This window comes from Bison bison, unplaced genomic scaffold (genome assembly GCF_000754665.1).
Source record: "Bison bison bison isolate TAMUID 2011002044 unplaced genomic scaffold, Bison_UMD1.0 scf7180017864499, whole genome shotgun sequence".
In the NCBI taxonomy this organism is placed as follows: Eukaryota; Metazoa; Chordata; class Mammalia; order Artiodactyla; family Bovidae; genus Bison; species Bison bison.
Genome location: NW_011495058.1, coordinates 6,504,607 through 6,518,903, shown reverse-complemented (window position 1 = coordinate 6,518,903; position 14,297 = coordinate 6,504,607). Strand labels below are relative to the sequence as shown.

General features: G+C 41.3%; 1 protein-coding gene across 4 annotated transcripts in view; it reads right to left on the bottom strand.

Moving 5' to 3' along the window:
- Positions 1-14,297, bottom strand: part of GLI3 (GLI family zinc finger 3) — a 321,249-nt gene that overhangs the window by 240,205 nt on the left and 66,747 nt on the right. Inside the window, exon 1 of one of the 4 annotated variants that reach the window (XM_010829084.1) lies at positions 13,512-14,163. The exons of the other annotated variants lie outside the window; for them this stretch is intronic. The gene's annotated coding sequence lies outside the window, so the exon portion shown is untranslated. Of the gene's footprint in view, positions 1-13,511; positions 14,164-14,297 lie in introns of those variants that run through there. 4 annotated transcript variants of the gene reach the window in all.

Genomic DNA, 14,297 nt, shown 5'->3' with positions numbered 1-14,297 from the left:
AATTCTCAGCCTTTCATCTTACTCTGGTAGGACTGCATTTGCCACAGGCTGATAAGTGAATATGGCAGAACTTCAAAACTCATGTCAGCCAAAGAATCTAGAGAGAGAAAAAAAAAAAAAAATCAGACATAGAGCTGGTAAAAGGCGGCTATAAATTTTTTTAATGCCTTTTATTTAATTCTACCAGAAGATCACACAGCAGTGTGATCTTGATTTGGGACACCTCAACCTCAACTCATGCATGCACATGGCCTTGCCCCAAAGATGTGGTTTTCATTAAACTGGTAAACCAAGAAAGGTTGCTTGTAAGACCAATACATTAAAAAACTCTTTCCTCTTCAGACAATTTGAACCTTCCATTTACTAGAATGAGTCAAGAACTGATGAAGAAGAAAATAACAGGATGGAAAATGTAACGCTTCACAGAGAGATGAGAGCCCAGGCTGAAGCCAACAGTCATTATCCACAATTTACATCAGTATCTTGTTAACAGAACTTCATCACTCGCATCCTTACTAAAAGGGTGACTACAAGAAAAGACAAAACAGAAAAACATTCATTTCAAGTCCGTGCTGTTCTGTACTTGGCCTAAGAGAGGTAGGTGGAGAAGACAAAAGAAGGATGTAGACACATGAAAGTTTGTTAAAATGCCAGCTGTACTCCTGACACCAAGTGTGCTGAAACACAGGTACTAGAATATACACAGAAGCACCATTTGTAACCAAACATTCAAAACTGCCAGTGCCCATCAGCGGTAGGAAGGATTCATAAACTGTGGCACATTCACCACAAAACAAGGTGAATGAACTACACGACATGTGAATGAATCCTGTAAATACAATATAGAGCAAGAAAGGAGAAGCCAAATAATAAATCTGTAAAGTACAAAAACAGCTACAACTAGTCCATGCTGATAAGTCAGATATGCAGGCTCTAAGATGCTGGTGACCATCTGTTTCAAGGGCTTGGTGCCGGTTTCACACATACGTTTGGTTTGTGAAAATCACTGAACTGTATAATTTATGATATGAGCACTTTTCTATATGCATATTTCTTTTAGGAAAATGTGTTTAAGCATCAGTTCTAAAAACTTCCAGACAGTTCCTAAATGTTCTCTTCTTCAGGTTTGTCTCTTGCACGCCCATTCACAAGTGCTCTTACCTTTCTTAAATATGAAACTTGCAGCTGTGTATTTTATGTAACCTAATGCAAATGTATTCAAATGTCTGCCAGATATTAAAAAACATTACTCGAGAACAGTATGGAGGTTCTTTAAAAAACAAAAATAGAGTTACCATATGATTCTGCAATCCCATTCCTGGGCATATATCCAGAGAAAACCATAATTCAAAGATACAGGCACCCCAGTGTTCACTGTAGCACCATTTACAATAGCCAAGACATGGAAGCAACCTAAATGTCCATCAACAGTGGAATAGGTAAAGAAGATGATATAGATACATAGACAAATGGAATACTACTCAGCCATAAAAATGAAATAATGTCATTTGCAAAGTGGATGGACCTAGAGATTATCATATTAAATTATTCAGAGAAAGACAAATATCATATGATATCACCTACATATGGAATCTAAAAAAATGACACAAATGAACTTATTTACAAAACAGAAATAGACTCACAAACAGAAAACAAACTTACAGCTACAAAAGGGGATAGCAGAGTGGGGGAAATAAATTAGGAGTCAGGGAATTAACTTATACACACTACTATATATAAACTAGGCAAACAACAAGACCCTACCATACAGCATAGGGAATTATATTCAGTATCTTAGAATGACCTATAATGGAAAAGAATCTGAAAAAATATGTGTGTGTCTGTGTGTGTGTGTATAATTGAACCACCTTGCTGTATACTTGAAACACACTATGGTAAATTAACTAAATTTCAATTAAAAAAATTTTAATGTTACTCTATAACAAAAAGAACTCCCAAAATTTGGGGGAGGTGAGTGTGGAACGGACATGCAGAGCCAATTCACTGAAGAAGAGATTTAAGTGTGCAATTAGAAAATGAAAACTAGTTTTTTATTTCATTATATAATGAAAAAAGTAGAAATTGAAATATAGTAGTGCTTTGTAGTTTTGCCTTGACATCAAATCAGGAGGTGTTCGTAAAGGCTGAGTAAAACATTATTATCAGTGTGTAAAAGTAGTACATGTTGCATACCCACATCTCTACATCAGTGTGGTGCCCTGTGACACATCTTAAATATATATACCACTTTACCAAATCCTGCTCTTGCTGGATGTGTACCCAAAGGAGTAATTTAGGTTCCAGGCAAAGACTTAGTTAGCTACAAAGATGTTCACTGAAACATGATTTATAAGACAAGGGGCTTCCCTGGTGGCTCAGAGAGTAAAGAATCTGTCTATAATGCAGGAGACCTGGGTTCGACCCTTGGGTCAGGAAAATCCCATGGAGAAGGGAATGTTTACCCACTCCAGTATTCTTGCCTGAAGAATTCCATGGACAGTGGAGACTGGTGAGCTACAGTTCATGGGGTCGCAAATAGTCGGACATGGCTAAGCCACTTTCACTTTTCAAAGCTGCATACTTTACAATGTAAAGTTCACTTTACAATGACCACAGTAAGAGATTAAAAATATACACAAAGCAAAGAGAAAAAGAGCTGGGAGCAGAAAGGGCAGAAGTGTATAAAAGAGTATTAGCAGCGGTGGTTATTGTCAAAAAGTCAATGATGAGAGTTTTTAAATTCTCTATTTCCTAATTCTTTTCTAAAATTAAAAAAAAAAAAAGCTTTATGGCTGAGTAATACTCCACTGTATGTATGTGCCACATCTCCTTTATCCATTCCACAGAAGGTGTGGAGATGAATTGGGAGACTGGGATTGACATATATACACTATTGATATTATGCATAAAATAGATAATTAATGAGCATCTACTGTATAGCTCAGGGGACTCACCTCAAGGCTCTGTGGTGACCTAAATGGGAAGGAAATCCAAAAAATGGAATATATGTATACTATGGCTGATTCACTTTGCTGTACAGCAGAAAGTAACACAACATTGTAAAGCAACTATTTCCAATAAAAATTTTTCTTAATGTTTTAAAAGAATGTTTAATTTAGAAATAAATGTGTCTTTGCAGAGCTGTTTCAAGCTTAAACATTATAGTCCCAGTCCAATTTCTTAGATATAGTTCTTATGTACAGGGCTTATTGGCCCTTTAAGAAAGCCCTTGGTCTTTCTGAAATACAAGTTAACAGTAAAGAAAAGAAATGCCAGAACTCTCCCTGCAATTGCCACCATCAAGTATTTGCTTGGGCATTTCTCTTCTTTCCTAAATCCCCCTTGGGGGTGGGAAGGAGGTATTAGACGTTCTGTGAGTTCATGCCCAGTTTAACCCTCACTCCCCAGACAAAATATAACCTGTGAGGATTCATTTGTTTCTTTTCCCTGCAGCAACGACTCAGTTGACTCAGCACACAGCTATTTATTAATCATACTATGTGCAATGGCACAGTTCTATAAAAGCCACAGTGTCTTCCCTTGCCAACTCACACCATTTCCCAGCTCTCCTGACCCTGAGTAGCTCTGGGCATTGTATTAACAGTTCGCTCTGCCCTGCTTTTCACCTTTGCTCCTATGAAGTGTCAGACTGCATTGACTGCAAAATTTTCAAAGATGGTTCAGAAGTCTGGGTGAGATGCGATTTCACGGACTTTTCTATGGTAGAAATAATTGTGCTATGGGTGTCACTAAGGGGCGCATTGTCTTCAGTAAGGGGCAGAACCTCCCTCCTAAGTGAAACTTCAAGACATTGAAAATCCTTTCCTATAAGGAGAACTGAGAAGGAGAGTGAGTCCAAGTATTTAAGGAATAAAATAGGAGAATTTCTAACTCCTCCGTCACCATGTTGAAGCCCTGTGATAAACACGTGTGTAGAAAAAAAGACTAGAAGAAATACACTAAAATGTTCGTTTTTCCCACACGTGAGTCATGGTAAGGATGAATTTTGTTTTCTTTAGCTATGTTTTCAATATTTTCTGCATTAAGTACTGATTTGTTGTTAGAAAGCTATAATTATGTGCCACAGGACACAAAGGACTTCCCAGGTGGCACGAGTGGTAAAGAACCGGCATGCCAGTGCAGGAGAACTAAGAGACGTAGGTTCGATCCCTGGATTGGGAAGATACACTGGAGGAGGGCATGGCAACCCACTCCAGTCTTCTTGCCTGGAGAATCCCATGGAGGGCCACAGTCCATGGGGTCACAAAGAGTCAGACAAAACAGCGATTTAGCCCACTTAGGACACAAAAAGTTTAATGAGATAAAGAGCAGAGAAGTGAGGATCAAGGGCCCTGGAATTCGGGACTTACCACAAACACACAAGTTTTACACAGTTTCCAAAGCTTTCTTCCAAAGGCATTCCTTCTAAGGGTATGCAGAAAACATGTGCCATTTATTATCCATGTTGACAGTGAAGATACAGGGGAGAATAAAGAAAGGACCAAAGACTGGGACATGATCTGGTTTCATCGTTCCTACCAAAAATTCTCTCTTACATTTTAATGATGCTTTTCTGGCAGGGAGGGTAGGTGAGGAGGATGCATTTTCCACCCATAAAAGTTGAACAGACTGTGCCCTCACACTGACTCTAAGAATAAAACCATGTGACCTGCTCCAAATATGGAGGGGAGTGTGTTTCTGCAGGATTCACACACACTGCTTCAATTCAAAGATCTCACTTCAGTCAGCTCCCCGGCCTGCCTTCCCATAGCCTGTGGGAGAGGAGAGGGAGAAGAATCATGGCAGTCACCATGGCGTGTCCCCAGAGTTGGAGAGTTTGGGAGGCTGGAATTTCTACCAACCAGCAGAATTAGATGGTAAAATGAAAAAGTATTAAACATTTAATAGGATGAAGGGAGGAAATGGTCTCAAAATCATCACACATCCAGGTAAATGTATGAGTTGCACCCATTCTTGATGTCCCTTCCTTCGTCACAGCCTTAAAGGCTCTGTGTCTAAGCAGTGTGTGCAGTGGAGACGAACAGCACTGAGATATCCCAGCTCTCCCAGTCCATCCTCTGACCTGGGCTTCCCACAAGCTGCCCAGGAAGAACGGAAGACCCTCCAGTGGCAGACCTGAGATTTTCTCTGGAGTAAAGCCAACACGAACCATCATTTACTGTTAATGTCTTATATTTTTATTTTGCATGTTGCAGCTGGTAGATGTCCCAAAGAGGCTTATGAAATGTCAGCCTCATCTGGAGAAAATGGAGCCCTTCGTGAGCACCAGGCTAGGTTCTGGAGCTGCCCTGGACAGACATACGGGCAAGAACGGTTTTAAAGAAATCATTTGAAAAGTCTGAGATATACTGAGAGCTTTTCTCTCTCTTTCCTTCCATCACATCCTAAGCAACTTGAAGTTACTTCCTTTTTTTTTTAATATTTTTTATTTATTTTTAATATTTATTTATTTTGACTGTGCCGGGTCTTAGTTGCAGCTTGTGGGATGGAACCTGAGTCCCCCACACTGGGAGCACAGTTCCACCCACTGGACCACCAGGGAAGTCCCAAAGTTACTTACTTCTAAGGCTCAGGTCTGGCTCTCATTTCTGAAAAGGGATGTCTAAAACTGCACTCGTACTTAGTCTCTGCAATCAATCTAGAGTAATGAATGAATGAGCATCCTGCACGGAGCTGGGTAATGAATTTGCAGTCTGTTTGCTTTTGCAGAAAGCTGCCCATTTATTCTGATTTAGAAGCAAATAAACATTCTCATAGTCTCCCACCTTTTTCCCCCCCTGTATTTTCCAGTTCTCCTTCCCTTTCCTCGCTTGCATCCCCCAAAGGGCCTGCCAAAAGACTGGCTTCTCTTATGATCAAAAAGGATTTTCTGAGTCACCGATTCCCCAAAAGCAGGAAAACCTTCGGGAATTCTTTAGGAACATCAATAAAAATACAGCCAATGACCCTTAGGAAGGCTCAGTGTTTCCTCCAGTGTGGAAGTGACCCAGGGGAGACAAGGGAGAAAAGTGAGGGTTGTGAGAGCCTAAGGACTAAAGAAGAACATGTTCATTTCGTTTTGGTTCTTATAACATTATATTCAGGGTCATTATATCCTGGATATAGGGCTTCTCAGATGGTTTAGTGGAAAAGAATCCACGTGCCAATGCAGGAGCTGCAGAAAACGTCAGTTCGATCCCTGCAGGAAGATCCCCTGGAGGAGGAAATGGCAACCCACTCCAGGATTCTTGCCTGGCAAATCCCATGGACACAGGAGCCTGGTGGGCTACAGTCCATGGGAATTGCAAAGAGTCGGACACAAATGAGTGACTGAGCACACACACATACTGGACATACACTTGACCACTGCCTCATGGCTTCTATTTCTAAGACATACTGAAGGATTATAGAAATCTTGGCCCACTAAGTTAATTCTGCAAAAACATTCTAATTTTGCATTTCTTCTTAGGGACAAAAAAGGCAATGTAAAGTATTGCCTTATTGTATAGAACTGAAAAAATAAAATCAAATGTAGAATAGTTTCTTACATTCTATGGGATAAAAGGCTTGTAAATATGCACAAGGAATTAGTAGGATATAATATAAAATATAAGTCTTCTAATTGTTCAAAAACTTCACATAGTAATTTTATCAAATTTAAAATGAATTAAGGGTGTGCATCACCTGTTACTATCTGGGCAACTAGTTTTCCTTTTCCATCTGACTTAGTCCACCTAAATCACATAACCTCCCCTACTCCCAATAATACACATGGATATTTCTTTGGATGACTCTTCTCCGTGAGAAATGGGGAACTGACCCTCAAATTCTGATTTTCTGGCTCTCATTTACTAGGTACTCCAGTTCAAAATGGGCTTCCCTAGTAGCTCAGTTGGTAAAGAATATACCCGGAATGCAAGAAACCCTGGTTTGATTCCTGAGTTGGAAAGATGCCCTGGAGAAGGGATAGGCTACCCATTCCAGTATTCTTGTGCTTTCCTGGTGACTCAGATGATAAAGAATCCGCCTGCAATGCGGGAGACCCGGAGTCGATCCCTGGGTTGGGAAGATCCCCTGGAGGAGGGCATGGCAGCCCACTCCAGTATTCTTGCTGGAAAATTCCATGGACAGAGGAGCCTGGTGGGCTATAGTCCATGGGGATGCAGACAGTTGGACAAAACTGAGCGAGACTAAGCACAGCACAGCCCTGGTTCAAAACTGGGTCTAGCAATGTCAGCATTGTGTGTCAAAACTTCTTTCAACTGAATTCACCATCCAGCCAACCCCAGGGACTTGGCCAGCTTCACTCTCAATGCCTATTTACTCACTTCCTCCCCTTGAAACGTTAAAAGCGTCCTGTCGTTAACCAGCTGGTTAGAGCTGAGCAAATCCTCATAAATCAGCCCTTTGCCGGGGCAGACAACCTGGGAGTTCATGGTGGCTCTTTGCTGACACAGAGAACAACTAAAGCACAATTCAGTTCACAAAGGAACCTTCGCATGTTTGCAGGCCTCCTCTTTCATCTGTAGGTTCAGAGTGCGTTTTTGATGAACTCTGCTCATCAGCCACCCCCCAGGGCCGCACAGAGGGTGAGAGCGCAGGCCTGGAGTCTGGCTGCCAGGGTTCAAGGCCCAGGCGTCACTACCCTCGGCGCACGAGTGACCTCCCCAGCGCCGTTTCCTCATCTGCAAAGTGTGATGATGGCAGTGGGCTTGCCGTGAATGAAGGAACGCCTGTGAGAAGTGATCTCCGGATGTCAGCTCTCTGCCCAACCTCTCCCCCCAGGCTGACAGACTCTGCAGACACCTCAGAGAGCTGTCCTGCCTGAGGCATGTAAGGAAGCCTGCTGCCTGAGAGTCACACCTTATGCAAACTTTCAAGTCCATGAAGATCTAAGCAAGACCTTGAGAAACTAGCTGATCAAAACCTATTACGCAGCCATAAAATTGAGGAAAATAATGCCACTTGCAGCAACATGGATGGACCCAGAGATTATTATACTGAGTGAAGTAAGTCAGACAGAGAAAAGATGAATATCATATGGCATGGCTTATATGTGCAATCTAAAAAAAATGATACAGATTAACTCATATACAAAAGAGAAATAGACCCATAGACATAAAAAACAAAACTTTAGTTACCAAGGAGGAAAGCAGGGAGAGAGATAAATTAGGAGGATGGGATTAACATATACACACTACTATATATAAAATAATCAACACGAATGTACTGTACAGCACAGGGAACTATACTCATTATTTTGTAATAAAGTATAATGGAAAAGCATCTAAAAAAGAATATGGATATATATAGATAGATAAATAACTGAATCACTTTGCTGTGATAATGCAACATTGTAAATCAGCTATACTTCAATGAAAATAAAAACACACCTCATATGTGATGTTCCACCCACCTGTGTGTCTGTAACCAAGGGAGCATTTGTGTGTGTGTGTGTGATACATGTTTTTTACTGCTGCCATGAGCCAGTGATGTTGGCAGAAAGAAGTTCTCTGGACCAGTTACTCAGAAATGCTCACTTGCCATAATTTCAGTCCAGCTCTCTGAGCTGAAGAAACAAACTTCACCCTTTTGGGCCTCAGTCTCTTCATAAATGAAGTGACAGCAGCCTCCCTCATACAACGTGTGGGCAGGGAGTGAGTTGAGTTCTACCAACTGATACAGAAAAGCATATACTCTGCAAGAGTAAGTGGATTCCAATTCGCACACTAAGATGACTAATAATGTAAACAGCAATATCATAAGCTATTGAATGTCGAGCTGTGCAAACCCTTCAGATCTCTGATTCCCTTAAATCCTCACCACAATCTTATTCCCATTTCCCAGTGAGAAAACCAAAGCTGAGAGAGGGGAAAAAAAAGTTCCCCAAAGTCACACAGCAATCAAATGAAGCTTGGGTCTGTCGAATCTCAGCACACACTCTGGACAGTACAAGCCCCAGAACCTTCCTCTTACTGCAGCAGTTTGAATTTGTCAATGATCTCGTCTCAGACAGAATGATAGAGAAGAATGGGCACACAGGCTAGCCAGCCAGGTCATCAAATCAGGCATGGTGACCAACAAGGAGACAGGTGCCCTGAGCAGCCTAACACAAAATCTTATTTCAACTGCATTTAACCTTTACTCAAACTGCATTAGTTATATACCCCCACAGAACCTGGTGCTAACCCAAAGGTGGCCTCAAAGATTCACCAAGGTACCAGAAGGGAGCTGGGCTCTAAGCAAAGGCACAAAGAATGTCCCTTCCACTGCTATGTATACTCCTTTGAGCCAAGGTCCTAAAAAATCCTGTTTAGGTCCATAGATCACACAAAATCCCTCATGAAAACAGATCTATCAGCTGGGTTTTCTAACTATTCTCATCCACCCCACCCAGGATCAACATCACTCCTTGGGGGCAAGAATCCTGGGAATATCTTTCCTCCTCCATTCCACAAACACATGTGATTTTCTCCTCTCTCTCTTTCTGAAACTCTCTCTCTAGGTACTTGGCCCAGTTTGGCCAAAAAAAAAACCTCCCCAGTCAGTGGAAAGAAATAGAACAAGATAGGAATTCATGCACACACATGTCTAAAGCAACACAAGTCCATTGGTCATGCAAATAGCAGACAACCAGCTCCACCTGAACTCTGCTGGGACAGAATGCTTCTTCACCTTTCATGTGTCTAAGACAACCTACTTCTCCATCCCTCGGCCACTGAGCAAAAATAAAAGGTCCAAAACTCAGTTCAGCAAGGAATTCCTCCAAGGAACTACCTCCTGGGTCTTCAACTAGTTGTCCCTCCTGCTCTCCCCTGGACTCGTATTGAAGGTGGACTACGGATCACTGCATCTTCTAACTGCCTGGAGAGGGCTCGAGAAGCAGACAAGGCCTGGGGGTCCAGGAAGAACAGAGAGGCTCTGCCCTCTGCCCTCAGCACTGTAAAACCTTATTCCCCAATCACAAGGCATCAGCCAAGCTATGTGAAAGGACAGGCTACAGTAAGGAGATGCTCTGGTTTATTCATTCACCCCAGTCCAGCTCACCTGTGTGCTGAGCCCCCACCGGGTGCTTTTTTTTATATATATATTTATTCTATTCTCCACTTTTCATTTCTTGAGCTCAAGTCAGAAGACCAAAGGAAGTTTGGCAAATGAATCCCCCAAAATACTTTGTCACCTGCTGTATTTGGAATATTTTTTATTGCTATACTGAATGTCATATCAACCTGCTCTAGATTGAAAAAAGAAACACATTGATATGAAAGCTGCTTGAATTGTGAATTCTCTAGGATACTTGCAACCATCCTGGTCCAAATGAAGGCAATGTCCCATGCTTGAAATGTAAATGACTTTTATTTAAACTGAAAACACTACTTAAAACTGCATTTAGAGTAAAAACTCTTTCGTTTATAAAAATCATATGGAGCATTTCTAGGTTAACAGGACCAGATTTGACTTTGGATTTTATTCTTTAAATAAACAGAAGAGAACGGAGTGAAAAAAATCAGGGTTTGTTTTTTTTTCTATTTCAGCATGTCTTTTAAAGAATAAGGATGCTCTTCTATAGAACTGCAATACTATTATTATACAAAAAGCCAGTAATAATACAATAATTATGTCTAGTACACATCCATATTCAAAATATGGTGCACACGGCCAGCTGATGACACAGGCTTGATCCTTCCTCCCGGACCTTCCCAAGGTGCGAGAAGTCCAAGAACACATGTAGCAGACGGCAGCACTAGGACGGGAACTCAGTCTGATGCCAAGTCTCTGGTCCATGATTTCCACTTCTACCTGTCTGTGGCTCTAAAATGTAGAAATTTTAACTATTAAATCTGATGGAAGGATGATCACAAATAAGCAGTTTATCAAAGGGATACAGGAACCAAAGACAAACTGCAGAGTGAATATCAAAGGGATACAGGAACCAAAGAAAAACTGTAAAGTGAATCAAATTTTAAAGCATAGATAAACAGCAGAGATAAGAAAAAGCCATTTTAATAGCACAAAACCAATGCTAACAATTCCATTCTCCTCAGTAGAAATTCTCCATGCCTCCTGGCCTTGGCTTGTCCAGTAAGACAATCCAAGAGTATCATAGACTGATGGATGCCTCATGCATTAACTTCTTTCCCCCAATTTTTTTTTTGTGGTCAAATATATATACAGTTTACTATCCTAACCACTTTTAAGTGCATGGTTCAAGGACTTCCCTGTTGGTCCAGAGGTTAAGACTCTGCACTTCCAATGCAAGGGGCATAGGTTCAATTCCCGGTCAGAGAACTAAGATCCCACATGTGCTGACATGGCCAAAAATAAATTAATTAATTTAATTAACTTTTTAAAAAATTTGAGCCAAAAATTGAATTAAAAAAAAAGAGTAAGTGATAAGTGCACAGATCAGTGGCATTAAGTACATTCAAATTGTGGTATAACCATCACCACCATCCATCTCCAGAACTGTTTCCATCTGCTTCATGCAGGGCTTCTGATGAAGCTCTGCTTCAGGCAATGTCACTCACAATTCCATGAACATTCATTAAACCTTGCCATGGGTGAGACTGGGTCAGATATCAGTGTCCCAAGACAGATCCCACATAGCTCTGCCTTCATGGGCCTCAAAGTCTACTAATGGAAAGAGACACATAATCAGATAGTCGCTAAAACAGATTTCAGGTGCTGCCCAATTGTGAAATGAAGTAGAGAGAGCAGATGTCCTGTCTCTGGGCCCAAGGACAAGGAGGATCCAGCTGGGTCCCAGCTGAGAGGATTCTTGCCAATGACAGCATGCAAATGTTACAGAGGAACAGAAGCCACCCATACCACTTCCCTGCATTGAAACAGAAAATTTCAGGAAAAGACAGGACAAAAATGCAGATCACCCAAAGCGCCGAGTTTTAAACATTAGCTCATGGTTTCAGGCACGCAGCTCCCACTGGGGTTCCAGTTTGAGGTAGGCAGTCAGTTGGTGCTATCAGGGAGAGCACACTGCAACCCACCAAGATGCAGGAGCTTACTTCTATAGTCATGTGAACAGAGAGATAGAGGAAGATTGGGGACTGAACTCTGGGGCACCCCAACAGTAAAAGTTTGGAGAAAGCAGGAGAAGCCACTGAAGGAGATGATCAACAGGGGACAGAAAGCAGAAAACAGGTGGAGAGATGAGATCAATGTCAAGGAAAGAAGGAACATCGAGGAATGGGGAGTGAAGAGTCAGGTCAAATGCTGCTGATGGCCCAAGACAAAGACGATGGAAAACTGTCCTCTAGGATTTAGCAATGTGGGGTCACGGATATACTACACAAGCAGTTTCCACAAAGCAAGAGATCAAGGAAAAAGCTGAAGTGGGTCTAAAGGGGGTGGCTGATGACAAGACATAGACAGTGAATATAAACAACTCTTTGAAGATTTGCTGCAAAGACCTGTGTGGCAATTGGTGGAGATGACTAGGGTCAAGGGCTGTTGTTTGTTTCTTTTAAGAGGAAGTTTATATACTGATAGGAGTGATCCAGCAGAAAAACAAAAACTTTGACGCAGAAGAGAGAGGGGATGATGGTGGCCTGGAGAAGGTGGGAGGGACGGGACCCAGGGCACATTTGGAGGAATTGGCTTTTTTTTTTTCCCAAGTGTTTATTTTATACTGGAGTATAGCTGATTAACAATGTTGTGACAGTTTCAGGTACACAGCAGAGTGACTCAGTCATACATGTACCCATTCTCCCCTCAAACTCTCCTCCCACTGAGGCTGGAGAAACTGGCTTCAGACAGCACAGAACAGGTCAGGGCAGCGGACAGTTAGGGCACAGATCCTGGACGGTGAGCAGATGTGATTGCACGAGGTGGTGGAAGCTCTCTTTGGTCGGCTTCAATTAATAAAAGGAGAAAAGTAACATCATCAGCTGAGCGATGAGGAAGAAGAAAGAATCATTCATTAGAGCAATGAGTAGAAGATATGAGAGTCTTCCAGGAAGAATAGAAAAGTAAAAGAACAAGGAGGACGATGCTCCCAGGAAGTGGCATTTTGTCACTGAGCCCCCCTCAAAAACGTGTGATGTGTGATTACCCTTGCTACTGTGTACTTAATAAAAATTAAGCATAGTGAGTGGACTCAAGTTATTTCATATTTCTCAGGAATGGCCATATTAAGCTGAAAACACTACAAAAAAATGTTGAAAAGACAGGCTTATGTACTTAGACACCCACTATTTAATATGGATCTGCTACTACTTAATTCACCTATGGATAACATAACTGATTTTGCCAGGGATTGAGCTGTATCAGTGATGCTTAAAAGGAAGTGAAATCTGTATCCTTTTTGTATCTCAATGGCTTCCTTAACATCCAGTTCCCTTTCAAATTTTGGGATGACTGTTACAAGTAAGCAACAGTTTGAGACAATCTCAGGTCAGAATTATACACTAGAATCTCAGCTCAAATGTATATAGCCATAAAAGATTTTAAAAGCATCGGGAAATCCGTGACTACTCTTAAAGACTTTTGCAAACCTGGCCGGCACAGCTGTTTCCAAACTGGAAAGGTACACCAAACACTTGCCCATTATCAGGACCAGGGATTGGCAAACATTTTCTGTAAAGGAAGGAGTAAATATCTTCAATTTTGCACATCATTTTGTTGCAACCATATAATCCTGTAATAAAAAGCTACAACATGCCCAAACAAATGGGCATGGCTTTGTTCCAAAAAATCTTTATCTACACAAACAGGCAGTGGACTGAACTGAACCTTTGGATTACAGCTTGAAGAGTTCCTTAATCTAGAAAACAGACATCCTGTAAGGATAATGTTAGAGTATCATAACTTCTCATCTTCACTAAAATTATTATTATCTAACAAAAGGAAGCTCCAAATGCAATGTGGGTAAAAATGCACACAATGATTTAAATTCCAAGTCAATGTAAAACTTTCGAACGCTATTTCTACTTTATATAGATCTCTTAGGATAACTATATAAACATATTTCACCTGTAATTTCAAAATGTAATAAAAACTTTCATGAGCCTACACTATATCCCTCTCGAATTATTATGCCCATTTGCCAGACAGATAATAGCCTGGGTTGGAATGTACTCTTCAAATACTTGCAAAATGGGAAAAGGTCCTATCAGTTCGGTTCAGTTCAGTCCAGTCGCTGAGTAATGTCCGACTCTTTGCGACCCCATGAATTGCAGCATGCCAGACCTCCCTGTCCATCACCAACTCCCAGAGTTCACCCAAATTCATGTCCATTGAGTTGGTGATGCCATCCAGCCATCTCATCCTCTGTCGTCCCC